Source organism: Hyperolius riggenbachi, chromosome 4 (assembly GCF_040937935.1).
Source record: "Hyperolius riggenbachi isolate aHypRig1 chromosome 4, aHypRig1.pri, whole genome shotgun sequence".
In the NCBI taxonomy this organism is placed as follows: Eukaryota; Metazoa; Chordata; class Amphibia; order Anura; family Hyperoliidae; genus Hyperolius; species Hyperolius riggenbachi.
The window spans coordinates 163,746,196-163,767,145 of record NC_090649.1 but is presented as its reverse complement, the minus strand read 5'-3'; the positions used below and the strand labels follow the sequence as shown (position 1 = coordinate 163,767,145).

The following is a 20,950-nucleotide window of genomic DNA, read 5'->3' as shown; positions in this document are numbered from 1 at the left end:
CAAAAAATAATTAATAAAAGAGAAAAAAATGAAGAGCGAGGAAGGGTGACACCTTCTGTACGGGTTTCTGTATCAGATCTCAGACTGAATCGTTGGAAGAGATCCCTTTTTACAATGTTTAATGACTTCAAAATATGTTACTACTGTAAGGGTGAGAGCTCGAGCCAAAAGGTAAGGGCATATTAAACAGCTCTTAAAGGAATACACATTAATAACACAACGCTAATGCTGACAAGTTCATACTTTGATCATAAGATCTTACCACAGCATGTTATTTTAATAATTTATGATCTTATTATTTAAATTTGTCATATTACTCATTTTATAGTGTTATGTGATAGAATTAATAATTGTAAATGGGGCTTAGCATACCGATACACTCCATAACAAGGGGCAATTTTGTTAACTGGAGTTTCTCTTAAGCCATGTTTTGAATGCTCTTTCAAATGTGGCATATTAATTCTTATAATTCCCTTTTAATTGATTTATTATGAGATTTTTTATTCCATTTGTTTTATTTTTTAGGTTTGAGGCTGCATTCACAGTGGGACGTTGCGGACCTGCGTTATAAAGTCTTATAAAGCAGCTTACCGCACTGCAATGCTAATCCTATGGGGAGTTCACAGTGCTCCATTAGCGTTGCATCTTAACTTGTAGCGTTAAGTTAACTCACTGCTTGCAGTGCGTTACCTCTAAAAGCACACCTTACCAGGTACAGGAAAACATACTTTTCATTGCCTGTGTGCTTTACTGTACCTACTGTATGCGACAGTAATGCATCATTAATGTGCGTTACCAACTTTTTTTTTGCATTGGGTTGTAAAGCTGCATTGTGACTTTAACATCACATTACAACGCAACGTCCCACTATGAATGCAGCCTAAAACTACAAATATAATTTATAGATCTTCATACGTTCTCTAATGTGCTCACAACCTGCTCGTACTACACCTACACATTTTACAATTTACCTTATATACTCACGTATAAGCCTAATTTTTCAGCACAAAATATGTGCTGAAAAGTAACCCCCTTTGCTTATATGCGAGTCAGTGGAGCAGAACTGATGGTGGAGCAGTTTTTGTTACTGGCAGAGGAGCGTAAGGATTTATGCACTAGTGATCTTGCTCTTGCCAGCTGGCTTCCTGCTGCATCCGTGCCCTCCATCCACTGCAACATGGTGGGCAGAGTGTGCTGTTCAAGAATACCTGTGTCCCCTGGCTTGTGGAGCAGAACATGCAAGCAGCATTGTCAGCTGTTCAATGATCAGGGACTCTTCCTGTGTGGCAATTGCGCTGTGTCATATGTATGACACCATCTAGTGACATCTTGAGACACAGCTGTATCATCCTTGAGGCACATCTGGCTATGAGGAGGGGGGCTGACTTGTACTGATGGCACATCTGGCTACTTTACTGTGGAGAAGGCTATACTGAGGCTTATACACAAGTCAATCATTTTTCCTGGTTTCTGAGGGAAAGGTGGATGCCTTGGCTTATACGCGGGTCAGCTTATATACGAGAATATACGGTACTGGGGTTTACTGATGCCACATTAGAGAAAAAAAGGAAATGACCACTGCTATTCGACAAGTCTCTATTGCTAAGAGAATGAGCACATTGCTGCTGCGAGAAGGAAAAGTAGTAATGCTACTTGTGATGCGTTCAATATATATTTCATATCAAATGCATACACAATCTCACAACAATGTTCCAGCCTGGCAAAGGGTTGAACCTCTTCAGATATCACCTTCAGCACCACACAGAGTTAATTACCTTTCAGTGCTAAGTTCTTATCACAAACGTTCCTGGACTTCCAAGCACCCCTGCTGATGGGTCATAAATCAGTTGTTAACAAAACTTGTAAACCAAGCTCTAAAGTAGACTCAGTGGCTGCAAGATTCCCACCTCAACACTGCTGGCTACTACAGTTCAAAGGAGAGGAGGACCATATATTAGTTTCCCTCCATACAGCACTGTAACTCTAAAATTCAAATTTCTTTATATTTCTTGTGTTTCTTTCAGCTGGAAATATGACAACTGAATCACTTTTTACAGAACTTGTTAAGCTCAATCTGACACACATTCTGAAATTGCCAGGCAGATCAGACCTCCTCTAAAGGCTGAGCAATATAAGCTTTCAGCCATACTGTACAGCTTAATACCTATGTTTCATATGTGTGAATTCGTAGCGTATTACTGAATGCCAATATGCAATCCGTTTATGGATATATGCATAGAAAAATCAGCCTAACAGATATTCTTCCAGGGTTCTCTATGTCTGAAAGAGGGCTGGAATTTCCTTCCTGCTGGGAGGGTATTGCCTCCCATACCAGCCCCTCCCATCAGGATGAACCTTTTAAGAGATCTGATACCACAGATCTCGGCATCCTTTGTCGAATTCTATCTATTGATAGGCCAGCCAGATGCTGGACAAAACGCAATCATTTGGATTACTCAGCACAAAGACTTTACTGCTTATTTGGACAAAGCTAAACATGGTATTTTGAACTTTTTAGACAATTTTTCCTCATTCTCTATATTCAGTATTTCTATCCAAATAATCTGTTCAACTGCTAGATATATTTGGCAGATTTAATGACATTTTTTGTGTCTAGTTTATATAATAAAACAAAGAATTTAATCGTTCCAGTTTAGTTTTGTTTGCCCTTGTTGCCTGATTATTCTGACCCATGCTAGAACACTCTCTCTCCTCAGAAGAAACACTGTGCCGCATTGTCTTATCTTTATAAATTGCTTGATTTGGCTAGTTAGGTTGCAAATAATGGATTTCCTCCCTTTAGAAATAGCTAGTCTTCGTTTCAATCTGGAGAGTGATGGCAACAAATAACCAGATTTCCAGCGCAAAATCGATAACTTTTTTGCACCAATGGCATCTTGGATGGGCACACCATCCAATCTTAAACATTTACTTTGCGCACAGTGTATTAGTCTTCAGAAGCCTCTAGTGATGAGACCTGAATGGCAATTGTGGCATAGTAAGACAAGATTGGTGGGTGTTTGTCACACAATGTTACAATAATATAATAACGGTGGCTGAAACACAACTGTTATTATTCTACAAAAGATTATTAAGTGTCAGCCTTCATAATATAACTGCTGCATGTAGATGCCTACCCCCCGTTTGCCACCTCACCTTACTCGAGCCTTTGCACTACTTTGGTCATGTATGGTATAAAGTGAAGCTACATAGAGATAGCTATACCTCTGCCCTGCCATGTGGCCATAATCCAGCCTCTACATCAGGGATGTCAAACTCTTGCCCTTAAGGGCCAAGGGCTTCACACATTTTTGGCACAGCTCAAATGAATTGATGGGACTGAATCAGGAAATATGTGTTTCATCAAGTACAGCAGATTACATTTTCTCCATTAAAATGTCCACGTTAAACACTGGCATGGATATGACCCTCAAGAACTTGAGTTTGACAACTGTGCTCTACACAAACAGAGCTTATAACCGGGTGTGTGTGGGGGGATTAGCAGAACAAGGATTTTAATATGGCCGTCTTGGTTGAGATTTTATTCAGAGAAGCATATTTGCAGCAGGACCTATCACAGCTCTCGGAAGTCGCAAACGCAAGACTGCACAAAATGTAGCCTTACCCTCAGTGGCTAGAGTAAAAGTTTACAAAGGTCAAAGGTTTACATTAAGGTAAGAAAGTGATTGCAAGAGGAAAGTCAACCCTAGTATGTTGAGGAAGATAAGGAGAATGTGGACAAGAAGCCAAGCACACCTTCTAAAAAGTGAAATGATGAACTGCACCTAAAGGCCTATCCGTGTCTGAGCGCACAATGGAAGAACACCCAGGAAGACACCACTGTTAAAAGAAAAAAATTAAAAGGCACACTAGAATCTGCTGAAGTTCATACTGATACGTTACAGTGCGTCTGGGAAGAAGTTGTTTGGACATATGGGAAAAAATTGAGCTTTTTTTCATGCGACATTAGCTCCACACATGAAAAATGAAGCTTTCAAAGAAAAGAACACCATAACTACTGTGAAACCTGCAGGAGGCTTGGTTACAGCATGGGGATGATTTGCTGACTGTGTCATAGGGTGCCTTGAGTCTATGTAAGGAATACTGAAATCTTAAGATTATCAAAAGATTCTGGAGCGAAATGTACCGCCTAGTGTCCCTGTCTCCGTGGAAGGTCACGGATGTTCCTACAGGATAATGATCTAAAAGCATCCAAGAATTTATACAAATACAACATTGGACTATTCTGAATTGGTCTTTTATAAGACTTGATTTAAATCCTACCAAACATCTATAGAAAGAACTTAACATGCAGTCCGGAAATGGCACCCTTGAAACGTAACAGCTTCATGGAATGAGTTTCCATAGCCGAGCAACTGTAATCAAGCCTTACAACACCAAGTGCAATACAAAGTGTCCAATGAAGTAGTTACTAGGGATGAGTGAATATGCCTCTGAGGTTTTTCATGAAAAATGTGTTGAATATTCAATCTTTCCTGGGAGTTTCCAGAAAATGCTTTCGCAAATTACATTGAAGCCAATGACGCCAACATTAGTAGTTAAAGGGAACTGAGTAGTTAAAGTTAAACTGAGAAGGATATGGATTTTTCCTTTTAAAATAATACCAGTTGCCTGGCAATCCTGCAGATCCTGTGTCTCTAAGGGTACGTTTCCATTGGTGCGGTGCGATTCCAGTGTGGAAACCGCATGTGCGATTTTGCATGCGGATGCGTTTTTCTATGCGATTTCGGCATGCGTTTTGAGGCCAAGCGTTTTTAACCATGTCAATGCTGGTATGCTTTTTACATTGTTTTTACACAAAAACGCATGCGAAAACACAGAGAAAACCGCATGGCAAAAACGCATGCTTTTTTCCTATTAATTACATTGTTTTGCAGTTTTTGCTTTGCAGTGTGCGAATTCTGATGGCTCTGCCGGGCAGATTTTTTCTGCACAGAAAAACGCTAAGAAATCCTGACAAGTGGAAACAGTGCCATCTACTTGTATTGGTTATGCGAATCTGCATACAGAAAACGCATGCAGATTCGCTCTAGTGGAAACGGGCCCTAATACTTTTAGCCACAGCCCCTGAACAAGCATGCAGATCAGGTGCTCTGACTTAAGTCAGACTGGATTAGCTGCATGCTTGTTTCAGGTGTGTGATTCAGCCACTACTGCTGCCAAAGAGATCAGCAAGACTGACATGGAACTGGTATTGTTTAAAAGGAAACATCCATATCCCTCTCAGTCTAGCAAGACGTTTTGAATCAGGATGATCCCATTTATTGGCTAACTTAGAGATGGATAAACAGTGAGCTTTCGACTTATAAAAAGCCTTCGTCGGGAACCAGTCCGACGAAGGCTTTTTATAAGTCGAAAGCTCACTGTTTATCCATCTCTAAGTTAGCCAATAAATTGTATCATCCTGATTCAAAACGTCTTGCTTTTACTCATGGCTAACACGGTACAACACTTTACTGCCTCTCAGTTTAGGTATATGTACTTGAATCACCAAATTTTCTAGGTATGTTGAGAAGAAAAGTGTGAAGAATGGGAAAAAAATCTTCAAAATTATTTTTAGTTTTTGAGAAAATCGATTTTAAACTAACAATAGGAAACATGTTAATTTAAATGCAGTTAAATTGCAGATAATGTCTTAACCCAGGGGTCCTCAAACTTTTTCGGTCAAGGGCCGAGTCAACATACTTCAGACTGCTGGGGGGCCGGAGTATACATAATATGTAGAAAACATTACCATGAGCAGCGGTAGTGTAAACTATTACCTGTTAAAGTGAACCTCCAGACTAAAAATCGACTCAGCAGCACTGAAAAGGCCTGGTGTTTTTTTAACAGTTTCACAGCATCAGAACTTTGTTTCTCTTATACAAGCCTCAATTTTAGCTGCACAGAAGAAAACTGCCTGGGCATTTTTCCCCTGATACTGTGCAAAGCATGATGGGATTTCTGATGTTGTTGTTCTCGTTCTGCTGTTTTGGTGCAATTTTTTTTTTTTTGACATTTTGAATTTGACATTTGAAACCTAGCGCATGTAGCTGGGAGGGTTTATCAGGACACAGGACAGTTGGAATTGTGTCTTATGCTCCCTGTCACCTCCTTTCAACCAAAAAGATGGCTGCCCCCATGACAATGATGGCAGCCCCTATCAATCACAAACATTTGCCTGTTCTTTTAAAACAGGGTGGGTAAAAAATTATATTACCTATCTATTCTAATTAACATAACTAATGTAACTTAATGACAGTATGTTTGTTTAGGCTGAAGTTCCCCTTTAACATGTGCAGCCCTTATGTCTCCCATTTAACCAAATTCGATAGTATGCCCCCAGCACAGCATGTGCAGATAATCTGTCCTGCAACACAGAGGACAACTCCCCCGGACGGAGAAGCAGCCATTCATGTGGCGCCCAAAAAACATCTTTACTACAGACAGTGAAGCTTACCGCGGTGACAACCTGCAGACCAATTGGACCCATGTAGATGGGTGGTGCCAGCACTGCTATTCTTTATGTGGGTCGCAGATATTTAAAGTGAACCAGAGCCGAAGCACCATCATGTATTTTACCATATTTATCAGTGGGAACAGAGAAAAAAACCTACCCTGCTCTCTATTTTATCCTTTACTGCTCAGCCTGCTAATCAGCCCTGATAAAATCCCTGACTGAGCATTCAGCCTGGCTTTGCTCAGGAATCATTATAGCTGAGTTGGTCTTCTCTGATGTCTTTTCAAGTTCAAGCCTGCGCCCTTCTGGCTCTGCCATAATGACTCAGCGATAATGATTCCTGAGCAAAGCCAGACTGATTGCTCAGTCAGGGATTTTATCAGGGCTGGAACAAGCAGGCTGAGCAGTGAAGGATAAAACAGAGAGAAGGGTAGGTGTTTTCTCTAATGTTCTCACTGATATATATGGTAAAATACATGCCGGTGCTTCATCTCTGGTTCACTTTAAAAATGCAGTGGATCGCATCTATAAGTAATAGATTTTGAGAGTGGGGGGCCGGTGAAAAAGCATCAGGGGGCCGCATTCGGCCCGCGAGCCTTAGTTTGAGGACCACTGTCTTAACCTATCGGTAGTGAAAATTTACAATCATCATAAAAAAATTAAAAAAAAATAAAAAAAATTAAAAAAAGAGTCTGGAAATTTTTGCCGGGGTTGGAAGTTGGTCAGTACCCAATACGTAATGACCACCTGGAAATCCATTGGAAGTGGCAATGCTTTGGTCAGGAATCACTAAACAGACACAACACTGCTGTATAAGATATCTGGCAAATACAACCATTGTTTGCACAGATAAATATACAATTACAGATAACAAAAATTACCTGAGTCCCCCCCCCCCCCCCCCCTCAAAAGCCTCTTTAACCCCTTGTCACCGATACAGGCTGGTACAGGCAGGATGTGGAGCTCCATAGCCTGAGCTATATCAGCCCCCATGGTCCATGGTAATATTAAATGCCATGCATAACAATGAGATGGCATTAAAATGTATGTGTGCATGAAGGCGGGCATCTTAATACTTTTACCAATATGGTGTGTGTAATATATATATATATATATATATATATATATATATATATATATATATATATATATATACACTCACCATATTGCCAAAAGTATATCTATAGATATTTGCTATTTAGCAATTATATAGTTACATTTAGTAATACACACACGTTACTACACGTTGCTGATTTTATATGTGTAAATGTTCCCAGAGCAGACACTATACGAGAAAAACAAAACCTGCTAAACTGATCTAACGGAGGACTACAAAAATAAGAAAGAAAAAGAAGGATTCATCACCATTATAGGACCAAAGTCGCTCTAATGGTGTGCTGTCACTTTGGATGTGTCAGAGAGAATAAATATACATCGCAGTGTCTTCAAACAGATTCAAATCATATTAAAATGACTGCTGTCACTCTGCTGCCAGCATTATTCTTGTGAGAGCCATGAAAGAACATCCTTATGCTGCCTGCACAGAGGATGGATCATCCCAGAGACACGACTGGCACACAGGTCACAACAAAACTATTGTATATGCTGCTAATTACAGAACAATATTGTCTGCCTGGTGAGTATGTTTTCTTTGCATGTGTCTTGTAGGAAAGGTTGTGACCAGTACAAGGGACATGCTCACTTAGAACTCACATCTCCGCACTAAGCAAACATTGCCACAGTTTGCCTCATCGCAAATTAGCAATACAAATGAATGAATACAAAAACCTGAGTTTGCCATCAAGTTAAACAACCCCTTCAGTCAACAAAACAGACTGGCCTGGATACATGCAGAAGTTTTCAAGCTAAGAAAAAGGTGTAGAGTAATCTCACACATGCAGTAAAACTGTGTTCCCATAAACAGATAACGATTCATACTATTTAAATTGCTCTTCAACATACTCAGCTCTACATAGTAAACATTACCTATTTGTAAGAGACTACACCCAGGCAACTTCAAAGCACTACTTTATTTTATTTTACTTATACATTCCACCAAATGCTACTGGGGTAAATGGTAGTTTTGCAAGCAGAAAAGTATTGGTTTAGGAACTGTACGAATTGGCAATGCAAATTTTGCATCAAAAATGAAACCAATGAATCTCGATGGAGTCTTCTCCATCGAAAGTGAATTTTTGCATGCGGTGAAATGCAGAAAAAATATGGACTGCATGCTGTAGATTTCTGCATTTGTTTCCTATGTAATGTGTGTTAGAAGCATACGCAAATTTGCCATATGTGAAATGTATTATCTTAGTGGAAATAGACCATAACAGAGGTAGTAGCTGGAGTTCCAAATAGGAGACTTATAATTTGCAACATTTCCCAACGGTTAAAAATGTCTAGTATATAACCTGCTGCTAGTGCAGTAGGGAACATGTGAAAGGGGATGTGAAACTGTAGTATAGAATAGTCTCCACCATCCATTCAATTGCATCGTTAAACTTCTTGATGTATTCTTACAAAGGTTAAATGTGGTGTGCCATGCATGTGTTACCAACCAAGGGTGCCAGAACGACAGCCTATTTGGAATGTTCCTGAGTTGATATAGCTGACATTCGTCTAGGTGGAAGCAGCAGACTTGTAACTATAAATCATGGGGCACCCCAGCAAAACTTTGACCCCCCCCTCCCAATGTTCACACCCTTACCCTTGCCTACCCTTGGTGACCCTCACAGCCTGGGGGCCCATCTTGCAAGGTGCATAAAACAAGTGTGGGCATCATAATCTTCACACCAATAACAAGTGTTGCCACAATGGGCCCCTTTATTGGAGGAAGGAAAGGTTGATAGTTGGGGCCCCCCCTAATAGGTCTGGGACCCCTGCAGTTGCAGAGGCTGCTCCCCTGTAGTTACGCCTCTGGGTGGAAGCATTTACTTTTCAAGAATCCATTTAAACATGCCATAGCGACTCCAGGTAGAGGTGGTGATACAAGGCTTGGCCCATGGCTCTTCCCTTTTCAAGTTGAAGCAAGTAGTAAAAATAATGGCGGAGAGTGGAGGTGACAGCGTGGGACAGTCGGCTGCAAGGGGCTGGAGAAAGCCCCAGGTGAGTAAAGCAGATTTTGGTAAAAATCGCCTGATGATTCCTTTAAGGAGAGATAAACCATGAATTAAAGAACAAGTGGCACCCATGCTAACCTAGAAATAAAAGCCACATATATAAGTAGATAAATACTAGTTCTACTAACATAACAGATGTTTTGCACTGTCCACGTTATGATTCCTGTGCGTTTTATAAAGGAAAAGCAGAGAAACCTACTCTAGGCAGTTTCCATATTGTTTACCTTTAAATTAAGCTAATTATGATAGAATTCCCTCTTTGACTCTTGTTTTTCCTCTCTCCCTCTTTGCTAATTGTGTATTCGTTACCCGCCCTAATCCCAGAGTCTTCAGACACTCCCACTGAGGTCTATACTAGGAAGTGCACGGTCATATGTCAGTGTCAAAAAACAAGAGATCACTATATAGAGTTCCATAGAGATGATCCATATACATCAGTCATACTTGTTTTTCAGTAAATAACACCCACCTCAGAATAAAACAGTTTTGAGTACAACTCCAAACTAAAATATACTATATTTGTGCAGCCAGTAGTGCATGCAAGTGTGACATGCAGCCCTGCCTGGCATTAAAGGGAAACTGAAGTAAGAGGTATATGGAGGTTGCCATATTTATTTCCTTTTAATCAATACCAGTTGCCTGGCAGCCCTGCTGGTCTATTTCTCTGCAGTAGTATCTGAATAACACCAGAAACAAGCATGCAGCTAGTCTTGTCAGATCTGACTTTGAAGTCTGAAACACCTGATCTGCTGCATGCTTTTTCAGGGGCTATGGCTAATGGCATTAGAGTAGGAGGATCAGCATGGCTGCCAGGCAACTGGTATTGCTTAAAAGGAAATAAACATGGCAGCCTCCATATACCTCTCTCTTCAGTTCCCCTTTAAGTCACACTCGCACAGTGAGGGATCCTGTGTCATCCGATCCCTGGTGGCTTCTACAGAGATAACATAGTATTCTCATTATACCTGCTCTGGCTGGGGGAGAAAAGGAAAACAATCATCCTGGTCTGTACGGAGCACGCAGCTTTCTGCTACAGCTGCTGCTGCTTACTGGACGGGCTTTTGGGGACGAGCCCCCTGCTGCCTCTCTCTCTTTCTCATTGGCTGGAGAAAGGCACCAGCAGGACAAAGAAGGCTTCTGATTGGAGGTTGGAAGGAACAGGAAAAAAGAGAAGCATGAAGCTTCTAACAGCTTGACTGCAGGAGGAGTAGGTTGCCTAGCGTGCACAAGGCTCCGCCCCCAGACATTTTGCCGCCAGAAAAAATCTGCCTCAGTCCGCCTCTTAGGTGAACTGGGGCTGGGTTTCAGCCACTCAGGGAAGATGAGAGATGGGTGGGGAGGAACAGGAGGGCGAGGGTGGTAAACCAATCAAGGACAAGGAGGGATTTAGAAGGAGGGGGAAATAAGGAAGAGAGGAGGAATATATTATAGATAAAAAGAGCCACCGGCATGCAACTGTTTGGCGATGACAATTAAAGGGCCAGTACCGAAATGTAATGTGATAACTACAAACCATAACTGCAGAACATTATTTTAAAGTGTGGAATACAGGATTAGCATCTTTATCACTCAAGAGACTCAGACCAGTTTCTATTGAAATTTGATTTTTATGGTGACAATCTCGCTTTAAGTCAGTTATGGAGATATAAATCATGAGTTATTTAAGTAGAAATAAATTGTGAGTTAATAAGTAGACTGAGATAATTTAACAGAAAAGCTTTATAAATCAGCCCCTATGCTGAAGGAAAACAAAAGAGTGATTGTTAAACAGGCATTATATGCCATAAAAAAGTATAAACATTTCAGTATATATGCGTATTTTTGTATTTATACTATGTAACCTCATATCATTTCATTATTTGAAAGCCTAATTTTAATTTGCTATTACCGTATATTACAAAAGAAAAACCTTATTAACGGATATTAAAACAAGCAAGTAATTAAACTAGCTTTGCTTATTCGAAACTAAGGGAAATGAAAGGACATACCACCAGCGGATGAGTACAGATGTGCTGCGCACTTATTACACCTGACAGGTGACGTTTCTGGCCTAGTTGACAGCGCTTAAGACGAAAAAAATTCACATGACAGCTTGTCAGCAAAGCTGAAACACTCCACAGTGAGGCCGGTATACACAATGAGCGGGACTTTCATCTGCCATTTTAAAAATGTCAAACATGCCTAGATCAAGCAGAATTCCTGTAAGTAGCACACAGCCTGGACACATGCATTAAGCGGGACACAGCAAAACATTTAAAATGGATGCTCAAGGAGGACCAATATTCCATTTGACTTCTATGCCTAAGGGTATTTCTATTTAAATTTCTCAAAAAAGACAGCTGCCGATCTCTTGTCAGCAACTTAAATAAAAGGATGCTGAAGCTTTACTATCGGGACCATACAAGTACGAACCTAAAACTCCCTAAGAACACGAAAACATCTTTGAAAGCAATTTCCCTGCATGTGTCCTGCCAAACACTTCTGCTATATGCTAATTACTGATTGTGATTACAGGTAAAACTCGATAAATTTGAATATCACGCAAAAGTCCATTTATTTCAGTAATTCAACTTAAAAGTTGAAACTAATATATGAAATATATGAAATTGACTCGTTACATGCAAAGTGAAATATTTCAAGCCTTTATTTGTTATAATTTTGATGATTATGGCTTACAGCTTATGTAAACCCCAAAATTAAAATCTCAGACCATTAGAATATTGAAAAATGTTTCAATATTCTAGGCTCAATGAGTCAGACTCTAATCAGCTAATTAATCCAAAAAAACTGCAAAGGGTTCCTATCTCGTATACAGCAAAATCCCCGTTATCTGGAACTCGGGCAACCCGAAGTCTCAACTAACCGGCTTGCCTGAGTGATAACGGGGACTTTGCTTTTGGGGCTTTTTAAATACTTACCGAGCCTCCATCGATGTCTAGCAGCCTTTCCAAATCACCTAGCGGGGTCCTGATTACGGCGTCTGTGAGCGCTAGTCGGCATGTCACGTGACCTGATGCGCAGGGGAAGCCGGAAAGCCACTAGCAGCCCACTAGGTGATTCAGAAAGGCTGATAGGCGTCGCTGGAGGCTCGGTAAGTATTTGGAGGGGAGGTTTGTGCATTTTAGGCTGGTTGCTCTAGCAACCGGCAAGCACACAAATCCGGCAATCAGGCGATCCCCGCCGATGTCGGATACTAGGGACTCTGCTGTATTAGTTTCACCTTTTAAGTTGAATTACTGAATTAAATTGATTTTGTACCATATTCTGTATACAAACAACAGCAACATGTTAAAAAAACACACCTTTGACATAATTTCTTTTCTTTTTTTTTTAAAGGTTGAATGGTACTTTAAAGCTAATTCAAGAATAAAAGTGTCTAGACTGTGCAATTGCACATGGCTAATAATTACTGTTCAACTCACTATTTTAAATATACAGATATGTTATTTCAGTGGGGAATAATAACACCGGTTTTTGCTTTAACTAGAGCAAATATGAATTCCAGAAGAACGTTCTTACTCCTGTAAGAGATTAAATTGCTAGCCATAAAGTTGTTAGACTATAAGCACAATAAAATGATAAAGAGTTGTGAAATGTTTGTGGTTACAGAGAATCTGGCCTTCACAGGTCAGCATAAATTCCCAGGTATATTTCTCCTGTATATTTGTCCTAGAGCTGTGTTTTACCACAGTACAGCCTTTCAGCACTCTCCTACTGTTCTATTCTTTCTTGCCTGCCATCGATTTTCTCTAAATCTCCAGAATAATATATTTCTAGACAACACAGCGCACGCCGGCTTAATCCCTTTAATTACATCACTGCTGAAAGGAAATCATTGATCAACGGCATTATGGGAAATTAAACTACCCCCAAAACTATATCAAATGCTAAGAAATGGCTTGCTTTGTTGGCCCCATTTGGGACTTTCACATGATTGCACTGTTGGATGGTTACAGTAAACCAGATCATTGAATGCTGCTTAAAGCCTGTTTGAAGTTCTCTCTAGCAGGTGTCATGCTCTAAGCATGATTTCTGATTAGTGTAATTAAATATAATATCAACAGAATTTCATATTGATCCCTTAAAGCCCCTACTAAATAGAATACTGAAACCCTAGAGAGAAGTACTGAGGGTCATAGGGCAGCCTGAAAAGATTCAATAATGCATCAGTTTTCTCAATTCAAAGCTCCTGATGACAGCTATCAATATAAACATATCAATAGGTGTTTGATTTCTGCAGTGAACCATTATAGACAGAAATGCGATAACTATAATTATACTGCCAAAGCAATTCTGCTTATGAATACTTACTGATAAAGATAAAATAGAAACTTCAAAATAAATATATCGCCCTATCAAAGGGAACCTGTTATTATTTTATGTATTTGTAGACTGTCAATGCTGCTTAGAGCAAACTGTTACTCAATCCTTATTTTAAATACATATGAAGTATTGGACATGTTTACCACAGAGGGTTTCCCCTGTTACTTCTTCCCCATAGCCAATTTCTAGTGTCTGGCTTTCTGCCTCCATGGGAGCTGTCATCTTGCTGATGATGTCATTGCTATGCAGAGTACAGGGAGAATGTACAGAATACTTCAGCCACTTATCTAAAACAAGAAACTTCCAATACCTCCCCAAGTGGATTAAGTGTAAACAGGAAGTGACTATAAAACCTAATTAGCGTTACACTTCTGCATAGAACTCTGGTTAATGAAAATCTACTTATTCAGTCGGCTATCTTAATTGAAAACTTTTTCCTGGATCAAGGTGTATGTTACGTGCTGTTACCACAAGATGTCTGCAACTTTGGTCTTCTGGGAAAAGTTCCAGACTTACAAACACCCAGCGTACGAAGAACCTGCCAATACTAACAGCCCGAAAACCGATCGCAATGACGTTGTTGTTGGGGACTCCCTGTCCTGCTGTCCCCTGGCATAGTGCAGAGTATAATGGGCAAAGGAAGCCGCAGAGTGTCCCACCTGCTCCGAGCGCCTCCACGATAAGCAACCTCTTGACACTCTTACTGCTTCCCCCTATACTCTGCACTGGGCTGGGGGAGAGCAGGAGGTGACATAATGAGGCACAACAAGACATAGAGACACACGGGGGGCAGAAGAGGCACAAGGGGGACATGCAAGGTAAAAGGGGGACATAATGAGACACAAGAGGGACATAACGAAGCACAAGGTGGAAAGAAGAGGCATAAGGGAGACAAAAGAGGCACAATGGGGACACAAGTGGTATACGATGGACAGAAGAGTCATTATGGGGATAGAAGAGGCACAAGGAAGACATAAGGCACAAGGGGAACACAAAAGGAACAAGGAAGAGGGCACAAAAGGGACACAAGAGGCACAAGGGGCAGATGTGGCACAGAGGAGGACACTGGAGGCTCGGGGTTTCACAGAGGAGGTACAGGGGACAGACATGGCACAGTGCTCTGACTTAAGCATGAATTCAGGTAAAAATGAACCTCTATATCTTGTTTGTTAACTGGGGACTTCCTGTATTGCATCCTTCAACAGAAAAATGGATGCATTTCTTATTACCGTAAACCCGTCACTAACATCATCTGTAATAAAAAATGTTCCCCATTTCTCCATGCAGAATTTTAAGTTGTGTAATATGTAAATGTTTTCTTGCATTCACTGCTTGTTTTAAAGTGTACCTGAAGGGAAAAAGTGCCCCAAATGAGCACTTACCTCAGTAGGCGGAAGTTCCTGGATAATCCAGAGGCTTCCCTTGTCCCCCTCAACTCCACCGGCATAGTGAACCTCCGAACCCCTTCAACATGGGTTTGCCGAAGAGTGCAAGCTGCACTGCTCAGGACACCTTGTGCTTGCACAGGTTTGGCTTTCACTCCTAAGGAACACACAGGTTTGCAATGACCCATCCCCTAAAGCAGAGGTGCTCACAGTTGTGAGCTACTTTTATAAATTAGAAAGTTAAAATGATCTACCTATGTACAATTATAGGAGCACAATTGTATATAAGGGAATGGAAGATGTAGAGCTGTTGAGATCTACCATCAAGTCCTTTGCGATCTACTGGTAGATCGTGATCTACTCAATGGACACCCCTGCCCTAAAGTATCAGGTTTGCAATGACTCATCCTAAAGTATCTCAAACAGTGTAGATCCTGGCTGTAACCTTGGCAAGTCCAGGACACTCAATTTCTTTCTTTTTTTCTGTTCCATTCTTTGGCAGATTTAATATAATGTTTAGGATTACAGCCATGCTCCAGTCATGCTATCCTCATCCAAGATCCGCTACAATAAAGAATTCATGGTGGAATCTCTGTTGGTGGGATGTACACACCCAGATGCAGAAAAAAATCCCAATATCATAATATTTGCACCACCATGCTAAACAGCATCTGATGAAGAATTTGGTCTTCACCAAGCAATTACTTTGGTACTAAATCGGCATATTTGCCTTTAGCTGTCCAAAGCACGTTGCTCCAGAATCCCTGGTCCCTGTCAAGGTATTCATGAAAAATGTTTATTCTGGTTCTGATTATTCCATTGACAGCAATGATTTCTTACAGTCACAACTCTCATGTAGATCTAATTTAAACAGCTTATTCATAATAGTTGGCTCATGCATTCTGACATCAGTAATAGTGTAAGTAAGCTACCCATAAGTTATATAATAGAATTCTGGGGTTTTTAAAGACGTCTCCAGAACTTGCTAGAATTCTGTGGTTCTTGGAGACTTCTCCAGTACTTGCATTAGGTTCTGAAGCTGAACTTAATCGGCTAGCCTAGACAGAGCAAGTTGACAGTTGTTTAAAAGATTATCTGCAAGTAGAGATGCTTTCAACTCATTGACATCAAATTGCAATACACAACATATTCCATTACCTCCTTGAAGAAGGTCCCAGAGCTCTTTCAGTCTCGGTATGATGACACCACACATTTTAAGAACATAATGCTGGGTATACAAGATCGGCGTTAGCCGGACAATTATTTCCATCATGTCCAATCTGCTCCCGTTCGATAACAGGATTGATTTTCTGAAGTTATCACAGGAACATTGAACCCATTATTGATTGGGAGCAGTTTGGACATGTACACACGATGCAACTTTGAGTCAGATTATTTTGTTGATTGGACAGGAAATCACATTGTGCGTACCCAGCTTTAGGAACAATTCTAACTACACGACTGAGGTTAAAAGACAAGTAAACCAAGATCCCCTCTAATGATGCTATCAATTATTTATACAAGGTATTCAAGGCAATTCTAAATGTAAGCCATAAACTTATCCGACATATAACCTTTTCATTTATACTTTTTATAAATTACACAGTGAATTACATAATGCAAAGATGCATGCTATGTGAGGTTATATCGCCCTTATCTATCAACATCATCAAAATAAGGTTTCAAAATCTGTACGTTGAAATGGTCAAGAGTGTGTGAGTGATCCAATTATGGTAGTACTGACATTGTAAGCTGATGAGCAGAGTGCTTTATATTCTCTGGTCCATGAGCTGCTCAAGTCACATCTCTCTGATAGCTTTTGTAACACATCTCTTTCAGACTGATTCCCTGCCGAGGATCTCTCTGCTGATGCCCAAACGATTTCAACCTGTTGTTGGGAAGTCCATGAAAAGGCAAGCCTGCTGGCTAATTTACCAAGGGATTAAAGCCCTGAAACCACTTCAATCTGTTACACTGTTTTGTTTTAAATGCTGTAACCATTATATGGAGGCTCATGTCAAATGTAAATTCAACTTCAAAGAGCCTATAACACAAAGTAAATGGAATTTCACAATTAGACTTCATGCCCAGAGCAGTTCATGTGATGTTTGGAGGGTTACTGGTGTTATAAGCAACTGGAAATAAGCTAAACAAGAACTATAGAAAACATGGCTGCTATGTATTTTTTTTTTTTTTTTTGTAATACGTGTGCAATATTCACAGAGGCCTTTTAAACATTAGGTGAAATTTCTTAACAGCTGTGGAGTTTTCAGTAATTGTCTCACTTTAAAGTACCCCAAAACCTTTAAAATCCATTATTCACGATGAAGAGACAATAAAGACAACAGGACCTTTAGGGTGCACTTAGTGTAATAATCGTCTATCTTTGCAATTAAAGTTTTACAACATTCATACTTTTAATGGACTTTAACTTTTCATTTCTACATTTTTAAACAAAATCACTTAGCATACACTTCTTCATATTTTGATCTTTATAAATATAATACATCCAGTGAGATATAGATATATATATATATATATATATATATATATATATATATATATAGATAGATAGATAGATAGATATATATACACACATATTCATGGTTATTACATAGTTACATAAGGTAGTGTAATAACCATACATACAAGTACTCAGCCAAGATGGCTACAATAGTACCCTGAGGGTGGATTGATAATGGCCTCTGATAGCGATGGTTTCATCTGGTACCAAAGCGGTTAACCCTACTAAAGAATGCTGAAATTATGACACATTTTTATGATTCTTTGTGTAACAGTCCATCTTATGGTGGAGAAGAAGAACAGGGGTGATTGTGGAGTAGTACCAGACGCTAGCAGTGCTGCTGATGTCAGGGAATTAGAGCAGCAATCTGCTTGAGTGTGAAACATGTCTGACTGATTCTTCCTACTAACAGCAATCAGCTGAAAACCAATACAACATCTGTCTGTCGTTTGATCAGGTGGAAAGTGGTGGGTTCAGGCAGCTGTCATCGTGACGGCACCATTGTGGCTTGTGCATTTCTAACTGCTTGACCACTAGACTTGCTGCTCTGTGGTCCAACGTGCTTTCTTGGCTTGCCTCCCACTAGACTGGTGGCTCTGTGGGTTATGGCCCTATGCTTTTCTTCCTATGAGTGCCTGGCTACTGACTGCTGATATTACCCGCTGTTTGCAACTTCACCCAGCTAAATAATGATGTTTCATGCTAGTTCTTCTTACTTATGATTAATTTCATAAGGACACTGCCTTAATATCCTTTGAGCTGTGGCAATTTAGGAACAGACTCTGGTGTCTCATTTATATAACCACTGCATGATCATGTCGGCTGGCCCTTAATTGATTTTGATATTGTTGTCCATTGCATGTTTTTGTATGCAATTATTATTATTATTACTAAAATGTATCTTTTTCATATTTGCAATTTTGTCTAAAGACTTTGCACTGTGTGCCCCTTCATCCTCGCCTTACACCTATCATTATAATTTTCAATTACCGTATATTCTGGCGTATAAGACGACTGGGTGTATAAGATGACCTCCCAACTTTTCCAGTTAAAATCTAGAGTTTGGGATATACTCGCCGTATAAGACTACCCCTCTTCCAACGCACACCAAATAAAAATTAAAAAAACATCATATACTGGCGCTATGTATGAACAGATACTGGTGCTGTACTGTATGTGGTACCCAGTATATAATAGTATATAGGCGATTGACAGGTTGGATTAGTCAACTCTCACCCTCTGTAAGTGGATTGGCCAGCTCTCCTTGTCTACCTGTTTATCAAAGCGGTATGGAAGAATAGATTGCGCTGTGCCCATAAAACATGCCTCTTTCACCCTTCTGGCTCGCCCTTGTATCCTATTTACCTCCTTCTCTGCCTCTCAGATCTGGCGCATATGTGCCTGCGCCGCTTCACTACAGTCCTCAGCACCGAGATCTGCGAGTCAGTAACATAATAGGGCGCATCACCCGGCATCAATGACACCCGGTGTATAAGACAACCCCTGGCTTTTCAGAAGATTTTCAAGGGTTACAAAGTAGTCTTATAAGCCAGAATATACAGTATGCTTCAACGTAGCCTGGTGATTGTGATATTTGTGCATTTTATGGGATAATTGTATCTTTAGGATTGAGCTTCCTCTTTCATATTCCCTGCATTGGTTTCAACTGTCATCTATCGTACCTTTAATTTGAGGATCAATTTGCGTGAATGTGAAACACATTCCACTGATTCTTCCTACCTACAGCAGAAAGCCAAAAGCCACTGGCAGGAAGTGGCAGGTTCAGGCAACTGTCATCTAGACTTTACAGGTACCTTTAGCTTTTTTATGCATTTATGTAACCGGCTGGCTATTCAACCATCCGGTATCACCATTAAAATATCACTTTTATGGCCATTTTGCCTTTTAAATGATCTCAAACCACATGTAATACTGAAAATGCAAATTGCCAATAACAACTGTAACAAATGTAACTGATGCTAATAAAATGATCAAAATAAAACTGCCCATCTTTGGATGAAATCAAAGTGTTTAGTCTGCAGTTCCATCTGTAGTTATGTGAATGAATATTGAAAACAAGAATGATGTGTGTTTGCCAGTCTACAGGAGAATAGATGAACGATGCAACACAGGTCGATCACCCATAAAGTGTTACTACACACTTTTACAGTCCATTAAAAGCGTAATTGAATCAGTTTACATTTTCCCAAGAAAATCTCATTCACTTAAATTGTATTGCCAGCTATCTAAATAGTAAATACTTATTATGGTGACAAAATGAGGTTTTGTTTGCCAAAGGCAAATCGAATGTGATTATTATGGAGTTCTGTCAGAGATGCAAGAAGTTAAAAAGGTTATAAAGACACCATTAGCATCACACGGCTGCCTTGTCAAGGCAGAAAAGTGCTTAGTAACTGAGGGGGTTTTATTCAAACTATATTAGCGCCCACATAAACGACACACTTAATAGTTTGCTTTAGGCTTTACTTTGCTATAGCCCAGCATTATCCCTCCAAGCAGCTCCCTGGCTTGAGCTCAGTCTGTTGCAAAGCTCATGACTCTCTGACGACACTGTGCAGCACAATGCCTGCGGGTACTTCTACTAGTAGTGCTAACAAGAAACCATGAGCAAGAAGAAGTTTCCAAATAATCCTGGAGGTTAAAAAATTATAATCTTTGCTGTAAGTGAATGCTTGTGAAAATGATTTCCCCAGTTTACGCAGACTGGGGGCTGCTAGGATAACCCAGCAGAACGCCGTTGGCTGCTGGGAAGTGCGATAGGGAAGAGCACATGGCCCGGGCTGCGCATGTGGACCTGGACCTGACAGACAGAAATACTGGCTGTTACCACGGAAAATGAAGTGGCCAGGGAGGACGGCAAAGGAGCTCACACACACCTCATAGGGCCCAGGTAAGTATAAATAATGCAGTGTGTACAGTCTTAGGTACACTTTAACTGCTGGTTAACAAACGAGCTGCCAGTAGAGATGGCCCAAACGGTTTGAACGTGACCCTCTACATCACAGTCAGCAGACACATGGCAGTCAATCAGGCTGCACTCCCTCCTGCACCCCCCCCCCCCCCCTTATAAAAAGCAGCAGTGTCTGTCATTTTCTCACTCTGTCTGCTGCTGCTA

The 20,950-nt window shown here is 40.3% G+C and overlaps 1 protein-coding gene across 1 annotated transcript in view; it reads right to left on the bottom strand.

Annotated features, from left to right (window-relative positions):
* RSRC1 (arginine and serine rich coiled-coil 1) overlaps nucleotides 1-20,950 on the bottom strand; it is a 370,688-nt gene that overhangs the window by 131,376 nt on the left and 218,362 nt on the right. The window lies entirely within an intron of this gene.